The sequence below is a fragment of the Rhinolophus hipposideros genome (genome assembly GCF_964194185.1).
Source record: "Rhinolophus hipposideros genome assembly, chromosome: 7".
Lineage (NCBI taxonomy): Eukaryota > Metazoa > Chordata > Mammalia > Chiroptera > Rhinolophidae > Rhinolophus > Rhinolophus hipposideros.
In genome coordinates, this window is record NC_138053.1 from 4410878 (window position 1) to 4429184 (window position 18307).

An 18307-nucleotide genomic window follows, 5' to 3' on the forward strand; every position below is an offset into this window, starting at 1 on the left:
GCTGAGGGTCTAAGGAAGGGTAGGCTGTCCTGGTGGTGCATTTGCTTATAAATGTAAAAATACCATGGGCAGTGGAGTGTATGCTGAGGTGAAAGGAGAAATGCATTTGAAGTCCTGCTTTACTTTTAATAGTTGTGAGGCCTTATTTAAGTCACTAGAATGGATGCCTCATTTTATGGATAAATAAAATGGGGTTTGGCCTGGATTCTCTCTGTGAGGCTCTTTCTAAATCTGTAGTTCTCTGACAGCACACTTGTTTTGGGGTCAGCTGTCACCTCTGAGAACTATAGTTGGAGTTCACTAGTTATGGTAAATAACACCAGATGGGACCTAACTGACTACCCCGCAGCTTGGGTGAGAGTGGTAGACTCCAAGGTGAGGAGAACCTAGCTGTTCCTCTCAAGGGCCTTTTATTTCTTTTCTACTGTCCCCCGTGATTCCCCACACACCCCAGCCTTCATGACTCCTTCTTTAGTGGGTGCTAAATTCTAAACTGAATTGTCCTTGCATCATTTCACATGTATTGGTTTGTTCTCTTTAAGTAGATATCACTCTTATGGAGAGCTGAAACTGGGTCTTTTCAAGTGGGGTGATGGTAAAATTTTTAATAAATGGCTCTCTGGAAAAAAAGAATTCCTGATTTGTAGCGTGTGCAGGTTCTGAGGTGTAAAAAGCTCCCATCACGGCTGATTTCAGACTACCAAGAGTTGTCACTGAAGTCAAAAAGAGATGTGCACAATCAGCTCTCATGAGCCACTATTAGCCAGTATGAGCCAGCATGAGCCAGTCTGAGCTAGTTTCAGCATACTTCTGTGGCTCTGAGAACAGATAGCATGGTGCTCGGCACAGGTACTAGTTTCTCACGCATAACTTATTTGGCAGTATCCCCACTGTGAAGACGAGCAGGAGAAGGGGGGACAGACAGAAGGTGTTGCTTCGACCCTCCATGTGGGTCACGTGTTGTTGGCACCTTTGGAAACAGATCCTTCTCCATTGTCTTTCCCATTGTCCACCTGTGGCTAAGTGATCTTCCTCAAATACATTTTTGATCATGTCATCTTTTAAAATCTTTAACAACTCCCCATTGCCTACAAAGATGAATTCTAAATGCTTTGGCATGGCATTCAAGGTCCTTTAGGGTCTGATGTCCAGCTGCCACATCAATCTCACCTCCACCATTCCTTGGCATGGATTCTATGTCCCACCTACTCTACAGTTGCAGACCACTCAAAATGTCATGGTTTCAAGCTTCCTGACCTTTGGCTGTGTTGTGGCCTCTGTCTTTCTTGCCTATGTTCTACTCACCAACTAGAGAATTCTTACTCTTAAGGGCTCGCTCATGTGTTGCTTTCTTTATGGAGCCAGACTTGACATTATGTGGGCAGTTAGACTCCTCCTAAAGTGCTCATTGCAATCCTTAGATACTTCTATTAGAGCGTCAATCACACTACATAATTATTGCATAAACGTTTATCAATCGTGAGCTCCTAGGGAGTAGGGGACGTTGATTTGTGTTATCCTTTATACCCAGCGCTATGCCTGGCACATAGTAGCTATGTAACAATCATGCATTAAATGACTAACCAGAGAAACAATTGGGTTTCGCCTCTCCTCACTGTCCCTGTCTCTGATTCACATGAATAATTAGAAATTGGCAGCAGTTTTCAGTTCTTCCCTCCCCACCTGGGCTTAAAGCAATACTAACAAGTTTTATTTGGTTGACTATTGTCCTTCCAGGCAGATGAAAGTGGCCATTCAACCCTCTTTTTCTTATCAACCCCTGCATGTGTCAGAGCATTTGAAGACGGTGTGTGTGGGAGCTGGGGCTCTCTGGTGACTTCTCTCGATTTAATTAGTCTGACCTTCTGTGATAATCCCCCTTGGATGTCCCTGGCTCCCCCCTCCACTTCTGTATCATATTCAGGCTTCTGCTTTCATCAGCAAAAGACCAACTGCTCTGCTCAGCCTGTAGCATAATTCACAGCTTCACTCTCAAAAATGAACTTTTACTCCGACAGAGCTGCTCTTAGCATTAAAATTGGCCTGAGAGAGCTAGGAAAGTTTATCTTGGAGCCAGCAAGGGGTCTGTCCCTCCAAGTCAAATATTTCTCTTTAAAACTGGAATGAGCTTTAGTATGGCACTACCAATAGCTTCCTGAAATATTGGGATATCTTTAAACATTAGCATTTAGTTACAGTGCTGAAGGCTTTCTGGAGAGTTTTAAAATCTCCCCCTGCTCCTCTGAATAACCAGGGCTTTCATACATGCTTTCCTTTCATTTCAGACCATGCAATCTCTCTCTGTTCAGGAGGAGGAATGCATTGAAAAAGCTCAATACTGAGTTAATCAAACAGCTATTTATTTTCAGTCCATCCTCATAGGATTTTCTGAATGAGGTAGAGAGGACTTTAGAATGATCCAGAAAGTCAAAGTGGCACCCCTGGAGCTTTTGGTTTTCAGGATGCTGAGGAAATTCTAGGGAGTTTAATGCTCACCTTTTAAACCCCCTAGCCCAGTCTCTGAGCTGCATTGTTATTATTTTCTCCATTTCCTAATTCTCTCACTATTTTGGTATAAAAACGTAGCAGTGTATGAAAGAATGACTTCTTTCTCAGCAGTATAAGATGGGATGGAGCAATTTGTAACATGAATTTATCCAACACTTATTGATACACACCCTGGGCCAGGAATTATTCGATGCACTGGAGATATGGAGATCATAAGGTATGGGCACCACTCACAAGAAATCTACCAAGTGAAAGAGATGGACACGCAAGAGAGAAGTAGTACCATATTTCCCTGAAAATAAGACCGAGCCTTATATTAATTTTTGCTCCAAAAGACGCATTAGGGCGTATTTTTAGGGGATGTCTTATTTTATCATGTACAACAATCTACATTTATTCAAATACAATCATGTGATCTTCTGAAACATCATCATAACGTACGAAATGCGTCCATCTAGCTGACGATCTTAACTGGAGCTTATTTTCAGGATAGGTCTTATTTTCGGGGAAACACGGTATTGAGGCACATTAACTGGGTATCTGGAAGCCAGAGCAGGGACAGCTAGCCCTGTTGGGAGACCTGGGGAAGTTGTCATAGAGGATGGGACACTGAGCTGGGTACTGTGGGGTCAATAGCGTTTCTACAGCTGCTGCACATTAGAAGGGGCATGCTGGGCAGTGCTGTGGAACTTTGAGGTGTGGGAATGAGTTTGGGTGTCTTAAGCTCAGGGAACACTGGACTGGGACACTGAGTGATGAGGCTGGGAAGGTCTTTGGGTCCAGACTATAAAATATTTTTCATGCAGCTTTAAGGAAATTGGATCCATGTTGTTGGCACTGTGGCTGTGGGAGGACTGGAAATAAAGTAAGGGTATACCCAGTTTAGAATTTGTGAAAGATTATGGACAGTGGCATGGTATTCTGCTCCAGAGAGAGAACTGGAAACCAATGAAGAACACTATGGATAGATTCAGAAATGAAATGATGAGAGCCTCAGTGAAGTCAAGGTCATCAGAGAGAGAGAATGGCGAATGTTCTCTGTAGCTGCCAATTAAAATCTGTAGCTGCCAATTAAAATCACCATGCTCAGAGAGTGACAATAGCCATCAACCACTATGGTTGCTGAGGAGCTTAAGAATTATCAGAAGGGGGTATGGGGATCTTGGTAACATGATGATTCACCTGGATGTGTGGAGAGGTGTTTCAAAGTCAAAGAGCCACTGAGACTGTGTGATAGAACATTTACTGCTCCTTGAATATCCATGTATTCACCCACGTTTCCCAGTCTCCTTGCAGTTAGGTGGGGCCATGTGACCAGTTCTGGCCAATAGGCTGTAAGCAGAAATGATCTATGTTGGTTCTAAGTTGAAACAATTTACAGCTGTCTCTTCCCTAGCCACAGTGTCCTGGAAGCCATGTCTTCCAGATGTGTAAGTCCCCTGGATTCATGAGTCACCACTTGAAAGGAAATTGCCATGGGGAGTTTTCAGATCCACAGTGAACTTTACATGAATAAGAAATGAGTTTTTATTGCTAAGCCAGAGAGACCTGAGGGCTCTTTGTTACCACAGCTTCAGCTAGCCTGTCCTGACAAAAGTGCTCCCCTACTCTCTGAGGCTAGTAATGCCTAAGCGAGCTGAAATAAAGTCAGTATCTATGACTGAAGGTTATTCAAACTCCTTTACCACAAGCCAATGCGTTTAGAAGGAACCACATAACAGAGGTATGCTTAGCTGCCTCAGGACACTTTGGCTCCCCTTGGCTGGAGAATATGACAGTTTCTTTCAGCAGGCAGCCCCTTGTGAGGAAAAGAAAAAGGATTATATGGTGAAATGCCAGAGTCCTTCACGATGCCAGAGAGATTGACAGCAATTCTTAGTACTCTTGGAGTATATGTCATCCCGAGAAAGCATAAATGTATTACAAGCCTCCCGGGGCAGGATGAAAGCTTCTCCAGTCATCAATAGTATATGCCTCTTGTCAACCCTGAGGCAGAGAAGGAGGACTAGGTGGGAAGAGGATTCGGAAACAAGTGCTGGAGGAGAAATGGACCTGGGGATGTTGGGCCTGGAGGAAAGAGGACTTGGTGGGGGTTACATGATTGGATCTTTAAAAATTTAAGGACTATTACGGGAAAGACTAAATTTGTTCCTGGTGGCCCTGAAGGGCAGAGTTAAAACGATGGTTGGATGTTATATGGAGATGTATTCCAGCTCAATAGAAGGATTGTATGCTACAGACAGACTGCTGGAAGGTGGATTGTTAGGGCTGCCTCAGTGGTGGTGTGTCCCCCATCATCGAAAGTGCTTAATCAAAGGCGGCAAACCACTTAGTAGAGAGGTTGCTGCAGCAACAGGGGCTGTGAACTAGGAGACAGTCCTACCTTTCCAGAGCTGTTCTCCTAGTTCCACTTCTTCCACCCCAGGCTGTGTGATCTTGGGCAAGTCAAGTGACATTTCTGAACTGGGTTCTTTAATTGTGAACAATAATATTTTACCTCTCAAGATTATGAGAGTATAATGCTAAGTGAAATAAGTCATACAGAAAAAGCAGAGAACCCTATGATTTCACTGACATGTGGTATATAAACCAAAAACAACAAAAGAACAAGACAAACAAATGAGAAACAAAAACTCATAGACACAGACAATAGTTTAGTGGTTACCAGAGGGTAAGGGGGTTGGGGGGAGGGAGATGAGGGTAAGGGGTATCAAATGTATAGTGATTGAAGGAGAACTGACTCTGGGAGGTGAACATACAATGGGATTTATATATAGATGATGTAATATGGAATTGTACACCTGAAATCGATGTAATTTTACTAACTAATGTCACCCAATAAATTAAAAAAAAGATTATGGCAGATATATGATGTGAAATATATGCACAGGCTGGACTTGAGATGTATTGATAATTATAACATCAGCAACCACCACAATAATAGAGCCTCACATTTATTAGACACTTATTCTGTGCTCGGCACCATGCTTTGCACACAGCATCTCGTCTGACACTTAAAATAAACATGCGAAACAGAAACGATTATTATCCCTATTTTACACATGAGCAAATGGAGGACTGGAATGATTGCCAAGGTCACACAGCTACAAATTTCCAAAGTTGGGACTCCAATCCAGGTCTGCCTGGCTGGGGAATCTAAACTCTTAATTAGTAAGCTTGTTATAGCTCCTTATGATCAAAACAGAAGATGGATGTGTGGCTGCTCTGAATATTGCAAAGGACCAAGGTTTTATTTAAAGAGTCTCATCACTGTATGGACAACTGGCCTTAATAAAATTAAGTTTTCTTTTAATATCTTCTTTCATCCTTGTATGTATGCAATTCAGAATTCCTGGTATTCATGCAATTTTATGGCTGATGTTTTCTATTATTACATAATAAACTACCCCCAAACTTAGTGATTTAAAATGACAATAATTATGTTATTCTTTTTTTTTTTTTAAAGATTTTATTGGGGAAGGGGAACAGGACTTTATTGGGGAATAGTGTGTACTTCCAGGACTTTTTTCCCAGTCAAGTTATTTGTCCTTTCAATCTCAGCTGTGGAGGGTGCTGTTCAGCTTCAAGTTGTTGTCCTTTGTCTTAGTTGTGGAGGGCACAGCTCAGCTCCAGGTCCAATTGCCTTTACTATTTGAAGGGGGCACAGCCCACCATCCCTTGCGGGAGTCAAAGAGTTGAATGGCAACCTTGTGGTTGAGAGCCCACTGGCCCATGTGAGAATCGAACAGACAGCCTTTGGAGTCAGGAGCACGGAGCTCTAACCGCCTGAGCCACCGGGCCAGCCCTAATTATGTTATTCTTATCTCTCATGATGCGGGAGGTTGACTGGGCTCAGCTTGGTGATTGTTGCTCAGGGTCTCTCATGTGGTTGTGGTCAGATGACGGCTGGGGCTGGAGTCCTCTCAAAGGCTTCCTCGTTACAAACCTGTATGATTGGTGGTTGTGGCTGTTAACTGGACACTCATATGTGCTTTCTCCATGTAACATAGGTTTCCCCACAGTTTCAAGAGTAAGCATCCCAAGAGAGCCAGGTGGTTTTGACCTGGCCTTAGATGTCACGAAGAATCACTTCTTCCATAGTTACAAGCTCTCCCAGTTTCAAGAGGAGGAAGCATAGACTCCCACCTGCCAATTACATGGTAAGAAGCACGTGTGAGACAGAAGGTATTATTGAGGCACTTTTTAGAAAATATATTCTGCCACAGGTTGATAGGATGCATTAGTTCAAGGTATCCTCTTGGGAGAACAGTGAGAAAGAGCTAGGAAAGAAAGGGCTGAGAATTTCTACACCATTTCCATTTTATTTGATTTTAAAGAAAACCACCTCAGTTGGTATTTTCTATAGTTTTATTAGCTTAAACATTGGTCAACCCCTCCTCCTGTGATTTTTGTCAACTTAAACATTAGCTTTCAACCAAGACAATGTCTGATATCTACCATTTATGGGCTATATTCTGTCACATACCTTTATGTAAAAATGACCATTTCATGGCTTACAAATTAAACATTTATAGCTATATCTTTTTCTGCCCAAAGATTTCTATAGAAAGTATTCAATGGACATTTGTTGACTGATTTAAAAAAGTTCCCTTATTTTTTTAATACTTAAAAAATGGGTGAAGGGGAGGATGATACTAGTCATGACATATCTGATGGAAAATAGGAATTTGAAAAAAGACTAAGAGAGATTGTGGCAGGATCATATATTATACAGCTCTCCAATTTAGTAAACTGTCCTTAGCTTCTCCCTGAAATGGTCCTACAAGGAACTCAAGAGGCCCAGGCGTCTTTGACTGAAGCGTATGCTGAGGAAATATGGTTGGGGACGAAGGATTAAGCATCACCTTTAGGTCTCTTAGTTCATGCTCTTGATGGAAACAATTCTGTCAAGGGAACCTAAGCAAGGAGTCAGGGAATCATGTCATATGCGGCTGAATTTTGATGATGGGACATTAGGTGCCTGTCAGGCTCTGTGTAGTGGAGAGAAAAAAAAGGAAATAAAAATGTAACTGCAGGAGTGAGACACCATCTTGGCTCTTCTGGATGTTCTCAGTGGCGTCCCAAGGTGCTGCCTTGCCCTTGTTTCTGACATCGTACATACTCCTTCTTCTGAGGCTGCATTGGCCCAGTGGCATTTGGGCTCTTACTGACTTCCCCTTTGTGTCTCTCTACTCCCATGAAATCCACTTGGTGAGTGCCTCATAAGCACTTTGATCTGCAAAATAGTGCCGTTCAGAATTTATGTCAGTGGATGGGGCACTGAGGAAGAATTGATTAACTCTGTGTCAGGGACAGGAGTGGGACCAGAAATTTATAGAGGAAAACCAAGGCAGATGAAAGGGCAGGTGAAAGAAGTGATCGCAGGCTGTGTGGAATGTCACTGTGTCCACCCAAAGAATAACTATGTCTTAGAGTATATTCATGTACATATAAAGCAGATGCGATTTGTAAACCAAGATGAATGTGGACTCCCACTTGCCCAGCTGTGAGACCTAAATAGGGAGAGGAGGAGAGAAACGAAGACTGATAGAGACAAATGCTTTATAAGAATAATTATTTTAGATTTTTAGAACCCAGTCTAGAGAAGTTAGAATAAACACACACACACACACACAACTTGAAAGCACACACACGCACACACATAGAAATAACAGTGCAAGTTGTTTTCTTTTGGGGAGGGTATTATTTGCATCACCTTACATAAAGGTTTTTTACTTTACCATAGAATCCTTGAGACTGACCAGCCCTTCTCCTTCCATCTCTCTACCCTCCCTCCTTCCATTTCTTCCTTCCTTCCTTTCTCTCTTCCTCCCACCCTCCCTTCCTTGCTCTCTTTCTTTTTAATCTTATAGAATTTTTCAAACATATGTAAAAGTAGAGAGATGAGTATAATGAAACTTGATAAAGAGTTCCTTTAAATACTTCTTCTTTGGAACATTTACAATAGCCTTCAGTTAGAAAAAAAAATTGCCTGGGAAGTTTAGAAAGACTTCTTTTTGTGTAAAGTGAAGAAGAAACATATTTATAAAATCATTTTCAGTAGATGTGTACACATGATAGAACTATAGAGAGCTTCTCCTGACCTGATATAAATCAGTAAATCTAGTAGAATAACAGCAATATCAGAAAGGTTCCTTTTCCACTTGTACATTTAAAAAAAAAATACATCCTCATGAGAATCTAAATCAAAGGAGAATTACTGAAAATATTTGTTTAGGCCCAAGTTTTGGCCAGTTTGTTATGATGCATGACATATAATGCAACTGACCAATTATTTCAGTGAAACATTCAAGATGATAGATTTTGTTTCTCCCCAAATTGACCAGTGGTTTCACAGAATCAACCCTTGAAAGCATGGTGTACACAGTACTTTTATTCCAGTGTGGGATGATCGACAAGTTTGGAGCTGGAGGGGCATGTTGGTGGTCATAGCCCCAGTGGGGCTCAGGTGGATTGAGCAGAACCTGGCCTTTGGGCCTCCACCTGTGAGGGATCCCAAAAGCAGAACTGAATTTCTGGAGTTGGCAGATGATGGCCAAGAGGTGGACATGACTCGTAGTTGAGGAGTTGAGTGTTACAAAAGAAGAGTTGGTTCTGTGGGGCATCTCGTAGCTGAGGAGCTGAGAAACTTCTCAGGAGCTGAGAAGATAAGAAACATGTCAAGAAGAAGAAAAAGGACAAATGGTTTAGGATGAAGTCTGTGAACCAAGTGAAGGTGACAGAAATATGTTCTTAGTGGAACTGTCGCCGTGGCAGGCTAGCACCACTGCAAATGCTGAGTCACAGTGAAACAGTGGTGGGTGTCACCTGCACAGGGCCATCTTGGGGTGTTGCACAGAGCACGCTGCTGCACATTTAGAGTCCCTGGGGAGCTTTTACAAATCCCCATGCCCAGGATGCACTCCAAACAAATCAGAATCTCTCCAGGTAGGACCAAAGCATGAGGATTTAAAATAATTTCCTCAGGTGACTCCAATATGCAGCCAAGTGAGAAGCAGTGGCATAGAGTATGAGACGGCATGAGAGCACTTGGGTTCTCTCCTGCCACTAACACAAATTATGTGGGCAAATCACTGAACATTTCTGAGCTTTTGTTGTTCATCTAGAACTTGAAGCGGTTGAGCTAAAAATCTCATTGGTGGTTTAAAAACTGACCCCTCCATTTTTTAAAGGATGGAGTCTGTGTCTCCTCTCATTGAAAATAGACTTTGTGATTTTCTGATCAATAGAATATGGTAAAAGTGATGCAGTTTCTGGGTCTTTATCTTAGGGAGCTGACAGCTCCTACTTTCTGCCTCCTGGGGTACTAGCTTTTGGAGCCCAGCTGCCCTGCGTACCGGAAGCCGAGGCCACACGTAGGTGTTCCAGCTGCCAGACCCCACTGAGTCGCTGCCAGACGTGTGCGTGATGATATCGGTCCCTGGCTGTTAGTCACCCTCAGCTTTGAATCTTTTGAGCTGATGCCCTGGATAGGCTTTGTGGGCAGAGACAAGCTGTCCCCACTGTGTCCTGTCCAAATTCCTGACCCACACTGTTGTGAGCATAATAAAACAGATGTTTTATGAAGTTTTGGGGTGCTTTGTTACACAGCAATGATAACCAGAACAATCTCTTCTCTCAGCTTTATCGTTTGAGGAATGTTACAAAATGATAGTCTAGCGGAGTGTTTCAGGGGTGGGCCCGTGAGGCAGACTGTCTAGGTTAAAATCCTGACTCTCCTTTTCTTTAGCTGTGTGACTTCGGGTAAATTACCCCTTCTATGTCTCTATTACCCCATCTAATATGAGATACTAATAACACTTACCTCATCGTGTTGACAAGAGGATTAAGTAACTCAATTTATTTAAAAAGTGAGTCCCATGCACGAGCTTGCGACGATTATAACCATAGTGATAAAGACCCTGGCTTAGCCTTGTGTTATCTGTAGTTTGCAAGATGCTAGGGTGGGGCGGGGCAGGAGAGCTGTTGTAGAAACTGGGCAGGACCTGCGTTCGCCCAGCGTGTGTCCCATGTTGCTAAGTACATCCACATTGTTCTTAGCTATTCAGCAGGTGTGCAAAGGCACCTTGGAATTGTGTATCATGTCTCTGGACCTGTCACTGTCACATTGCTCAGAAATTGGATTCTGCAGAGTGGAAACATGTGGCTTGTTGGCAAGGCAACTGGTTCAGAGCAGGGACATTTCCAGGCTGAGAGAGCTCGCCTTTGTCAATTGGGTTACAGCCCTCATAAAAACCTGTTTGTTTGTGTTCTTTTCTGGGTGCTCAGAAACATCAGCCACCTTGAGTGGTGAGGGGAAATTGCTCTCCATGCCCGGGGGCTCCAGCTGTACTCCTTTCTCTGTCTGACCTGGCTGCTAAAGCCAGCTCGGGCCTCCTAAGTGTGGGGAGTGCTGGGGCCTGGTGATGCTGGGAAAAATCTCTGTCCTTCCCTCTGGAGGGGGAGGCCTGCAGCCCTGAGAGCTTCTGCTTTTCTATTTTTGCCTCCAGGTAGATGGAGAGCTTGGGGAGAGGGTTTGCAGCTCCTGTGCTCCTGCACATGGTGTCATCAATTTCCATTTAAAAACCAGAAGGGTAGCCTTCTAAAATATCGAATTTTGGGTGTGACAAATAGAAATTTATGGCACAAGGGTTAACTGCTGAACTGTTAAAATCTGTCAGCAATGCTATTATGAGTGAAATGAAAGGATATGAAAGTTGAAAAATTTAGATGCTCAGGGTGGTGTGGGATTTGGTGGCTGATGGCAAATTCTTGGTTTAAATGCTGGCTCTATCATTTGTGGCCACTTGATCTAGAAAAAGTTAACCTATTGGAGCCTCTGTTTATATGTAGAAAGGAAATGACGAAGGCATCATATCAGGGCACAGTTGTGATGGTTGGAAATGATGTAGTCTCTACAGAGAGCTTTTTAAACCATAAAGCTTGACAGATGTCCAGCTGTATCGGCTGGGTTGGGGTGCCTTCGTAAAGAAGCCTTACACTTGGGTGTTAAGATCAGATAATAGTCCTTCCTTCCTTCATTTATTCATTCATTCACTCATTCATTTCTTCAACAAATATTTATCAAGCACCTACTATGTGCCAGGCACTATACCAGTTGCTGGGGATATAATTAATATATATAATTAATATTAATTTTAAATAATATAATTTATGGGGAAAAAAGATCACCATCTTTCTGAGCTTAATTCTAGTGGGTAGAAACACAGATAAAATAAAGAAGTAAAACATGGTATATTAGACAGTGGTGATTGCTACACAGGAAAATAAAGCTGGGGAGCGGTTGTGGACTTACAGGGTAGGGAAGTGTTTTCAGTTTTAAATACCATGTCAGGGAGGGCCCCGCTGAGAGGGTGACATTTGAGTAAAGACTTGAAAGAAGTGAGGAAGTGAGCCATGCAGTTACCTGGGGAAAAACCTTTCCAGGCAAAGCAGACAGGCTGTGTAAGTGGCCCAGAGTGCACCTGGTGTGTCTGAGAAGCAGCAAGGAGGCCGGGTAGCGGGAGTGGGCGAGGGGGAGAGAAATGGGAATGAGGGCAGGCTGCTTTCAGGGCCAGACCACCAGGGCCTTACCAGTCACACCAAGAACTTTGGCTTGTTTTCTGAATGAGACGAGAAGCCCATGGAAGGTTCGGAGGGATATGATCCCACTTAGTTGTTAAAATGTAATTTAAAAAATTAAAAACAGCTTTATTGAGATAAAAGGGACATACAGTAGACGACATATTTAAATTGTGAATTTGATAATTAAAAACAATTTAAGCTATGGTAAAATGTACATAACATAAAATTGACCATCTTAACCATTTTTAAGTGTATGGTTCATTAGTGTTAAGACCATTCACACTGTTGTGTGGCCAATGTTTTCTTGTAAAAGTAAAACTCCATCCCTATTAAACAACAAATCCTCATTCTCCCCGCTTAAGTCTCTGAAGAGGTTCAGGGTAGATGCTAAGTTATATGCATGAGGATTCTTTTTCCTAAAGTACTTTATCATCATCATCATCATCATCCACAGTCAGGAGAAAAGGTTTACAGAGCATATCTGACAAAGGACTCTTGTGTTCAGACTATATAAAGAACCCTCAAATTCAAAAATAAGAAAATAAACAACCTGTTTAAAAACTGGGCAAATGGTTTGAAAACACTTCACCAAAACAATATGTGGATGGCAAATGAGAACATGAAAAGACGGTCAGCATGAATAGTCTCTGGCATCCACCATTCTACTTTCTGACTATGAATTTGACTGCTCCAGGTATCTCATATAGGTGGAATCATGCAATATGTCTCTTTTTGTGACTGGCTTATTTAACATAGCAGAATGTCCTCAAGGTTATTTTACGCTGTAGTATGTCAGAATTTTCATTCTGGTTAGATGAACAATATTCCATTGTTTGTACATACTACATTTTGTTATTCATTCATCTGCCAATGGACCCTTGGGCTGCTTCCACGATTTGGCTATTGTGAATAATGCTGCTATGACATGAGTGTACAAATATCTCTTGGAGACCCTGCTTTCAGTCTTTTGGGTATAAACCCCAAAGTGGAATGATATAGTAGTTCCATTTTTAATTTTTTGAGGAACCTTCATACTGTTTTCCATAGTGACTACACCACTTTACATTTCCACTGAGAGTGCACAAGGGCTCGAATCTCTCCACTTCCTTGCTAACACTTGCTGTTTTCTGTTTCTATTTTTGTTTTTGATAGCAGCTATTTTAATGGGTGTGAAGTGGTAGCTCATTGTGGTTTTGATTTGCATTTCCCTAATGATTAGTGATGTTGAGCATCTTTTCATGTGTTTGCTGGCTATTTGTATATCTCCTTTGGAAAAATGTCTATTCAAGTCCTTTGCCCAGTTTTTAATCTTTTTTGTACTTGAGTTGTAGGAGTTCTTTATATATTCTGGACAGTAGTCCCTTATCAGATACATGATTAACAGGTATTTTCTCTCATTTTGTAGGTTGCCTTTTTACTCTTTGATTGTGTCCTTTGAGGCACAGATTCTTTTTTTTTTACTTTTGAGGTAGTCTCATTTATTTATGTTTACTTTTGTTGCCTCTGGCAATTTGATAAATTCTGATCACTCTATCTATCTATCTATCTTCTATCTATGTATCGACCTATGGGTCATCTATCTCTCTATCTAATCTATCTGCCTAGCTATGAAACCATCACCACAATCAGGATAGGAAACACATCCAGCACTCCCCAGAGTTTCCTCATGCCTCTTTGTGATCTCTCCCTTCTTGTTCTTGCTTCCCCTTTTCATCACTTGTCCCCATGTAGCCACTGACATGCTTTATGAACCTAGAGATTAGTTTTTTCCCCTAGTATTTTATATAAATGGAATCACACAGTATATATTCTTCTTTTGTCTGGTCTCTTTCTCACATGTAATTATTTTGAGATTCACCCATGTTGTGTCAGTAGTTCATTTCTTTTTATTGCCGAGTGTTATTCCATTGTATGGGTAGACCACCATTTGTTTACCCAATTTTTCTAGATGTTTGGGTTGTTTCTAGTTTTTGGCTATTAAAAATGGAGCTGACAATAGACATATGAAAAAATGTTCAACATCACTAATCATCAGAGAAATGCAAATAAAAACCACAATGAGATATCACCTCACCCCAGTCAGAATGGCTGTCATCAACAAGACAAATAGTAACAAGTGTTGGAGAGGCTGTGGAGAAAAAGGAACCCTCATACACTGTTGGTGGGAATGCAGACTGGTGCAGCTGTTATGGAAGGCAGTGTGGAGGTTCCTCAAGAAATTACGAATAGAATTACCATATGACCCAGCAATCCCTCTCCTGGGTATCTACCCCAAAACTCTGAAAACATTTATCCATAAAGATATATGTGCTCCAATGTTCATTGCAGCTTTGTTTACAGTGGCCAAGACATGGAAACAACCAAAATGTCCTTTGGTAGATGATTGGATAAAGAAATTGTGGTATATATACACAATGGAATACTATTTGGCCATGAGAAAAGATGAAATAGTACCATTTTCAACAACATGGATAGATCTTGAGCTTATTATGCTGAACGAAATTCCGTGTTTTCCCGAAAATAAGACCTAGCCAGACCATCAGCTGTAATGCGTCTGTTGGAGCAAAAGTTAATATAAGACCGGTCTTACTTTAATATTATATAATACCCAGTTTTATGTATAATATAATATATAATGTAATGTAATGTAATATAACGTAATGTAATGCAACATAACGTAATATAATATAATATATAATACTGGGTCTTATATTAATTTTTGCTCCAAAAGACCCATTAGAGCTGATGGTCTGGCTAGGTCTTATTTTTGGGGAAACACAGTAAGTCAGACAGAAAAAGTCGAGAACCATGATTTCACTGATATGTGGTATATAAAACTGAAAACAACAAAGGAACAGGACAAACAAACACTTATAGACACAGATAATAGTTTAGTGGTTACCAGAGGGTAAGTGGGGAGGGAGATGAGGGTAAGGGGGATCAACTATATGGTGATGGAAGGAGAACTGACTCTGGGTGGTGAACACATAATGGGATTTATGGATGATGTAATACAGAATTGTACACCTGAAATCTATGTAACTTTACTCACAATTGTCACCCCAATAAATTTTAATTTTAAAAAAAATGGATCTGATATGAACATTCCTGTACAACTTTTTGTATGGATGTATGCTTTCTATTCCCTGGGGTAAATACCTAGTAGTGTAATGGTAACATTACAGTGATCTTATGGTAAGTGTAGGTTTAACTTTTTAAGAAATTGCCAGAGTCTTTTCCAATGTGGTTGTACCATTTTACATTTGTAATACCAGTTTGAGAGATCCAGTTACTCCACATCCTGGCCAATATATGGCATAATTTATTTTAATTTTAGTATTTGTAATAGCTAGGTAGTGGTATCTTATTGTGCTTTTAATTTACATTCCTCTAACGGCTCTTCATGTTGAGCAGTTTTTCATGTTCCTATTTGCCATCCACATATTCTTTTGAAGTGTGTTCGACCATTTGCCTAGTTTTCAAATTGGAGTGTTTATTTTCTTATTTTTGAATTTTGAGAATTCTTTATATATTCTGCATACAAGTCCTTTGATGGATGTGTGCTCTGCAAGCACTTTCTCCTTGTCTCTGGATCATGATGATGATGATGATGATGATGATAATGTCTTCTGAAGGGTAGATTTTTAAATTTTGGTGAAATACAATTTGTTAGTTCTTTCATGCATTTATTCTTTTAAGGTGCCATCCTACTTTGGTTTTAGGAGGATCCCTAAGGCTGCTGTGTGAAAGCACAGTGAATGGTGGGTGACGTTGGATGTGGAGAGACCAGTTAAGAGGCTACAATAAGAAGACAGATAGGAGATGATGATGGTTTGGACTAGGGTGGTGATAGTGGAGGTGATGAGAAGAGGAGGGATTTGGTTTTATCTTGAAGACAGAGCCTATATTTAAAGCCTATCAGTATTTTCTGATGGATTGGATATGCGATGTGGCAGAAAGAGAGGCACCAAAGAGACTCCTGCTGAGGGCCTAGAAGCATGGTGTTTCTGCTCTCTGAGATGGGAGCGCTATCACCGTGAGAGCAGCTGAGGGCAAAGACCTGGATGGAGCTCGGTGTTTGACACATATAATCTGAGACGCCTGTTTGACATCCCAAGTGGAGTAGTATTTGGACAAATGAGTATGAGTTCACTGTGGTCCAGCCTCTGGTCATGCGAGGCTCTGTGTCATCCCCTGACATTTCTTTTCTCAATTTATATCCTTTGCTGAATTTTTCACTTCTTTTATTGGAGCTTGTAGGTGACTAATCACAGAAGTTGGGACTCAGGTAGGCAATTGTTCATGACTCAAGCCTGTGAGTTGAGAGTGAGAATCCAGGAGTTGGGAGTGGAGTAACTTCATTGATGCCCCTGTAGTGGGTGGGTATTTTCAGGCCTCTCTGACTTTTGAGAGGAAAAGCAGAGGGATGCCTGTAGCTCTTTCCCTTATTACTCTGGAGCCTGTGTCTGGTAATTCGACTTGTTCCCCATTTGTAGATTTAAAACCTGGGGCCAACACCAGCTAAGTCTTTCCTGCCCATGGATGGTAGATTCTGGTCAGGTGACCAAAGGGAAATGTAAGTAACCACACTTGGTCCTGCAGATGACCATACTCACCTTAGAGCAGCTCCGCTGAGATGTTGCTGTTCATCGGGAGTGAATTTGGATCCACTTCCCAACTAACTGGAAACTTGCATGACATGCTTCTGAGTATCAATTTTAAGAAGAAAAAAAATTCATCTTTAAGGAGAATTGAATCACTAGCCTTAGTATATTATTGAGGCCGATGAATGCCTCCTTGGACCCTTGGGCAAGTGAGATAGCGCCATCCGCTGGCTGATTCGACACACAATACAGCATCTCCAGGGGGCTTCAGTGCTGAGTTTATCGTTTCAAGTGTCGTAGACGCAGTGATCCCAGATTTAATATTAAATTCCCCAAAAGATGCCAATTCATTTTAGGAGACATTTTTTTTTGTACATTCTAATTTTTGTTTTCCTCCAGGTTTGTACTTGCTGTACTAAAAACAAAATAATTCCAAAAATGAAAGTGATTTATACTCTTGCCTTGCTCACACAGCAACCATTTTCATTATTCCTTTCTCTTTCTGGTCCTTGTCTACTTGCAGACAAATTTACATTGCTGTCATCATGTTGAATGGATACAATTTTGTATCACTGTTATTCTTAACAGTTTACTGAGTGCTGCTGTGTGCCATGCCCTGTGCTAAGAGCTGCAACTCCATTTAAGAACTTCATTTAATCTTCATAGCCACTCTTTTTCAATTTAAGTTCATTGGGGTGATAATTGTGAGTAAAGTTACATAGATTTCAGGTGTACAATTCTGTATTACATCACCTATAAATCCCACTGTGTGTTCACCACCAGAGTCAGTTCTCCTTCCATCACCATATATTTGATCCCCCTTACCCTCATCTCCCTCCCCCCACCCCCTTACTCTCTGGTAACCACTAAACTATTGTCTGTGTCTATGAGTTTTTTTTCTCATTTGTTTGTCTTGCTCTTTTGTTGTTTTTGGTTTATATACCACATATCAGTGAAATCATAGGGTTCTCTGCTTTTTCTGTCTGACTTATTTCGCTTAGCATTATATTCTCAAGATCCATCCATGTTGTCACAAATGTTCCTATATCATCTTTTCTTACTGCCGAATAGTATTCCATTGTGTATATATACCACAACTTCTTTATCCATTCATCTATCAAAGGACACTTTGGTTGTTTCCATATCTTGGCCACCGTAAACAAAGCTGCAACGAACATTGGATCACACATGTCTTTATGGATGTTTTCAGATTTTTTGAGTAGATACCTAGGAGTGGGATTGCTGGGTCATACGGTAATTTTATTTCTAATTTTTTGAGGAGCCTCCACACTGCCTTTCATAACAGTTGCACCAGTCTGCATTCCCACCAACAGTGTATGAGGGTTCCTGTTGTAGTTGAGCCTTGGCTTTTGTTTGCATGTCAGTGGGAGAGATTGACCCTAATTGATTGGTTGTGAAACTGGCCATGACTACAGTGAAGGAGCTGTTGTGCAGAGACTAACCTGTGGATCAGGATTTGCTTTAGCAGGGCTCTGGTGCCTGCCCAGTTTGTTCTTTCAGTGTGTTGTCCATGTAGGCAGCTGGATGGTGCTCCAGTTTGTTTGGGAACTGGCCACCAGACATGCTGACATTGGGACTGAGCCCCTCCT